At 32.5% G+C, this 5,794-nt stretch overlaps 1 non-coding gene across 1 annotated transcript; it reads right to left on the bottom strand.

Moving 5' to 3' along the window:
* Positions 1-4,894: 4,894 nt before the first annotated feature.
* On the bottom strand, positions 4,895-5,001 carry LOC119370084 (small nucleolar RNA R71). Its single transcript, XR_005177660.1, has one exon. It is a non-coding gene; the product is annotated as a small nucleolar RNA R71 (small nucleolar RNA).
* Between the last annotated feature and the right edge of the window lie 793 nt (positions 5,002-5,794).

The following is a 5,794-nucleotide window of genomic DNA, read 5'->3' as shown; positions in this document are numbered from 1 at the left end:
TTTCATTTAGGTAAGTGAATAAAAGCAAGATTGTTATAGAGATAGTTTCCGAAAATGAATGAATCTTTTACAAAATTTGTTATCAAAAATGATTGAGACAAAATCTCTTTCATTTAGGTAAGTAATTTAAAAGCGTGAATTTTGACTATTCAAGGAAACTTTTTCGAAAAATATTTTTGAGAAAGAGAGAAGAAATGTTTTTGTACTTATAAGTGAATATTCTCTCTATCCTACAACAAATCCTAAAATGCTAACAACTAAAATTTTCAATGGTCTTCATGATCTTTAATTATCCATGGATTTGTAGGATTTGCCTTGTTTATTGTTTTCCATATTTTAAACATAAATAAATTTGCATAAAATAATATTAGAACAGATAAAATAATTAAATTTATTTATTTTGCTTAATCATAAAAATTTCAAGATAAAATTGACCCTTAAGCCAACAGATAGGTGTTATTTTTATAGTATTTTTAATATAGTTTTATTAGGATTTTTTACTACTTTAATTAGTTTTTATTTAGTTTTATTTATATTTTTGTTTAAAGCTTCTTTGAATCACATTTCACTTGATCTTGGAGAATTTTACAGCAATTCTATAGGAAACCAACTAAAAATTCAAAAAAGAGCGTTCCTAGGTTCAAAAGCTAGCATGCCCTCGGTGTGTCGTTTAGCACCCCCGTGCCATGTTGAATTGAATAGAGACTCATAAGCGAGCATGCCCAGACCGTGCCAGACAGCACGGCCATGCTATAAGTGGTTGTCGATCCTTGAGCGTGCTCACTCCAGCACGGCCCGTGTTGCAACTACCTTGAAGTCCCTAGACCTTGGCATGCCCAAGCCGTGCTAGAGAGCACGCCCGTGCCGCAAGTAACTGTCGATCCTTGAGCATGCTCATTAAAGAATGACCCGTGCTGCATCCACCTTAGAGACTCAGAGCCTAGCACGCCCAGACCATGGTAGACAACATGTCCGTGCTGAAGACTAGGCTTTACATTGGGCCAAAAACATCAGTTCTAGCCCGTGCCGCTTGCATGGACTCGCATAAGATGTTTTTCTGACGTTCCAATTAAGTAAATCCTATTCATATGTTGAAAGAGTCCTAACTGGGAAGAAAGATAAAGCCTAAACAGTTTTCTATCTTAGAAAGATTTCTTACTCAATAGGAGATCTACTTTCCTAAAAGGATCAGGAATATATTTTCAGATAGTCTATAAAAAGAGAGAGACTAGCTATGATTAAGGGTTATTTTCCATATACCATCTTTTGTTCTATTAATTCTTCCATAGTTTCTCTCATAAGAATTCAAGTGCTAAAGATTTGTGTCAAGATTTAAAGAAGCCGTTCAAGCTCACCGTCGACTAGTTTTTATTCTAAACTCTCTTTTTGTTTGTTATTCTACATGGGATTATTTACAAATTCAATTGAGTTTTATTTAATTACTATGTCAAACTAAACTCTCATACTAGGAATTTGATGTAGCTTAATGTCGATTCCAATTTATAATATTAGATTTGCTTTTCTTTGTTAAAAGTATAATTTATTATTGAACTTAATACTTTCATGCAGGGTTTTTCCCCTAGATTGATTTATTTCATTAATCACTATCGAGAGAAGGGTTTTTGATACGAAAAAGATAACAAAATTACATGGGAATAATAACTTGATGCGGAAGCTATATGGTTTGACTCATGAGGGGTTTTCATAAGTTAATGACCTTAGGTTATGAATTCATAAAAAAACCATAAAACTTAATGATTTAATTCATGTTTGATTGCGCTATTGGAAGATAGATAATTAGACCAGGTTAAATAGCTAACAATACATCGGGAGAGCTTGTTAGTGATTTTAAGGTTGTTTCCCCTACTAGAACAATTAAACTAATGATCAAATTAATAAAATAAATTGAATGGAATTAAGTGAAATCAAAATCCCTAGTAGCTTTTAATCCTTAGTTTCTTTTCACCGAATTGTCTTGCTTGATTTTTTTATTTCTCTTTTACTTATTTAGATTTTCATTAAAATAATTCTCCCTATTGTTGTCTAAATAATAGTAAGTTAACACAATTTTGGTACTTGTATACAATCCTTGTGGGACGATACTCTACTCATTTTTTACTACTTGTCGCGATTTCATACACTTGTAAAAAAGTCTGTCGAGTTTTTGAGGCCATTGCCGGGGATTGGCATTACCAATATTAATACTATGTTAGCTCAAGGGTCAATTTTTTATCTCGAGATTTTGATGATTAAAGCAAAACAAATAAATTCAATTATTTTATTTGTGCTAACATTATTTTATATAGATTTAAATATGAAAAATATAAACAAAGCAAAATCCTACAAATCTAAGGAAGATTGAAGATCATGAAGACCATTGAAGATTTTAGTGGTTGGCTTTTTAGGATTTGTTGTAGGATAGAGAGAATGTTCATTTATAAGCCCAAAATAATTTCTCTCTTTATCAAAAATATTTTCGAAAATGTTTCCTTAAAAAGTCAAAGCTTTCGTTCTTTATTTCCCTTACGTAAAATGAAAGACATTATGCCTCGATCATTTTGGTAACAAATTTCTTAAAAAAAGATTTTCTCGATTTTGGAAAATATCTTTATAAAATCTGATTCTTATTCACTTACATAAAGAAAGAGACTTAATTTATCTCAATCGTTTTTGGTAATAGAATAATTCTAAAAAGTTCTTTTATGTTTTTATTTTCGGAAACTAATTATTTTAAGGAAATCCAAAATCTTGGTTTTATTTACTTATCTAAATGAAAGAGATTTTATCTCAATCATTTTTGGTAATAAAATATTTCGAAAAAGATTTTACATATTCTTAATTTCGAAAATTATGTTTTAAAGGAAAGTCTAAAATCTCTCTCTTATTCGTTTACCTAAAAGAAAAAGATATTGACTCAAAGAATTTTTGGTAACAACGATCTCTGTATCTTCTAAATTTTGAAAGTCAATATCCTGATTTGAAAAGAAGAGATCTTACTTTCTAAAATGGGATTCTCATCCCTCTCTATAAAAGGTGTCTTTCTCTTTAAATGACGAAGGGTTTTTGTTTTAAGAATATATGTCCATTGATCAAATCTTTTATCTCTCAAAACTTACTCTCAACTCCCTTGTTTCTTTTCATCTTATTACTTCACGTTTTATCTTTAAAAGAGAAAAGAAATTTTATAACAATTTCTTTTGAAAAACAGTTCTGATCTCTAAAACGATTTTCTAATCTTAAATACTATTTTCTCTGTGCTTATATTTGCATTTCTGTCTGTCTATTTAGATTCTGTAATCTTTTGTAGACAGGTTTTCATTTGAAAACATATGCGTAATAGCTTAGGTGAAAAGCTATTGTGAAATAGGTTATCAAGCAACCTTCTCTGTGAGAGAGCTTCTAATGTCTTGATTCGAGTTTCTGTTCTCTGCCAAAAACAGAAAGGGTTGAGGTTAACTAGAACCTTAGAAAATCTAGGGGGGCAAAGTGTAGATCTAGGAGTTGATCTAGTGCCTTGTACTGTTGGTTTGTCTCTTACCCTTGAAAAGAGATGACACAGTTGAGGATCTCAAGATGAGTCTTAGGGAATGGATGTAGGCAAGTTAGTGCCGAACCACTATAAAGTCACTATGTTAATCTTTTTATTTTCTGAAGTTCTGCTTGATACTATTTTACTCACACTTCTATTTATATTTTAGAAATGCTAAACTTGTTAATGGTTTTGATGTTCTAAACTGGAATAAGCTTTATCTATTACTGAATATTAGAACTCCGGACTTCTGCATAGTGAATATACCAAGTTCTAAACTGTTCTTCTATTTTCAGTATATCTCACTATTTGGGTTTTAATTAGTTTTCTAATCTGGCTTAGAGCTTTGTCAAGCAGTTCAAAATTCAATAACTGTATCTCACATAGTTTTTAATACATATCTAAACTTACGAGGAGGTTCTAAAAGTAATAGTTTTCCTTCATAAAGTAGTTTTTGAAATTGAATAAGATATTGTGAAGTAGTTCTAATCTATAACTGTTTTTTACAAAGTCTTTCTATTTTCTGCATAGAGCTTTATGAGGAAGTTCTAACCTTAATAACTCACTCTTACAAATGCATACTTCTTCCGCTGCAACAGAATTCTAAGTTTGGTTTTAAAAGTTAAATTTTTATTTTTAGAAAATCCAATTCACCCCCGTCTTAGGTTGTGCCATACATATACGGGACCCACATACTAATTACCTTATTATTAATTTAGATATTTATTTTATTTTTCACTTTTATTTTTTTTTCTAGAAGAATATTTCAGGTGTTTATGCAAAGAAGATCCGGTAAAACTGAGCCCTTAATCTTGGATCTTGAAATTGAAAAGACTTGTCGCAGAAGCAACGCTGGTAGGAGAGCACAAAGGAGAGAACAAGAGCAACAAGTAAATATGGATGATGATTTTGGGATAGGGAACAATCCTCTACAAGGAGAACATTAGATTGTGCCACTAGGGCCCAATAATAACAATAGAAGACCTTAACTTCCTGTCCACACCTTGCGAGACTACATAACTCCTTCTCTGAATGACGCCACTTCAAGTATCACTAGGCCTAGGGTGGAAGCTAACAATTTTGAGATCAAACCTGCAATTATTCAAATGCTTTCCACCTCAATTCAATATGGAGGTCTGCCCAGTGAAGATCCTAATGCCCATATCATAAATTTCCTTAGAGATTTGCGATACATTCAAGCAAAATGGAGTTTTTGAGGATGTCATAAAATTGAGACTGTTTCCTTTCACTCTGAGGGATAAGGCACGGTCTTGGTTACAATCATGCCCTACTGGAAGTTTTACTACATGGGAGGAACTAGCCTAGAAATTTTTGGCAAAATTCTTTCCATCTTCAAAGACAACAAAGCTTCGCAATGAGATAATGACTTTTGCCCACCAAGATCAAGAAAGTTTGTATGAATCTTGGGAGAGGATTAAGGACCTATTGAGGAAGTGCCCACATCATAGCTTACCCAAGTGGTTACAGGTATAAACTTTTTATAATGCTTTATCTCATAACATAAAGATTACTTTAGATGCAGCTGCTGGTAGATCTTTTGAAAAAAAAAGGAAATTGATGAAGCATATAATTTGATAGAAGAGATGACAAACAACAGCCATTATCAAAACAGTTCTGAAAGGAAAAAGTCTGCAGGAGTTTATGAGATTGATGTCATTACCGCACTCAATGCCAAAGTGGATAATATGGTAAGAAAGTTGGATTTGTCAACAATTAACTCTGTTAATTCTATTGTGCAAACATGTGACATGTGTAATGGACAACATGGAATTAGAGAGTGCATGTTGGATTCTTTAAATCCACAAACTTTGGAGCAAGTCAACTATGTGATGAATCAAGGAAGAAAGAACTACCCATATTCTAACTCTTATGATAATAGGTTAAGGAATCATCCTAATCTTTCTTATGGGAACCCAAACAATGTCTTGAATGCACCACCAGGTTTCCCGTCTTAAGAGAAGAAGACTCATGATGATCTTTTTGCTGCTCTCTCTAATCTCATATGGAGTTCATGAATGAAACTCGGGAAAATCACAAAATCCAACAAGCTGGGATAAGGAACTTGGAGATTCAACTAGGGCAGTTTGCTAACATGATGGCTTCTAGACCTCAAGGCACATTACCTAATAACACTGAAAAAAATCCCAAAGAATAGGTATAAGCTATCACTTTGAGGAGTGGCAAACAATTGGAGGATCCACTTAAGAAAGAGAACAAAAAGGGGGAGCAGAAAAAGATCCCCAT

Source organism: Jatropha curcas, chromosome 1 (genome assembly GCF_041381405.1).
Source record: "Jatropha curcas cultivar XTBG-Jc1 chromosome 1, XTBG_Jcur_1.0, whole genome shotgun sequence".
In the NCBI taxonomy this organism is placed as follows: domain Eukaryota; kingdom Viridiplantae; phylum Streptophyta; class Magnoliopsida; order Malpighiales; family Euphorbiaceae; genus Jatropha; species Jatropha curcas.
The sequence above is the reverse complement of the archived record's forward strand: the minus strand, read 5'-3'. Positions and strand labels throughout refer to the sequence as shown.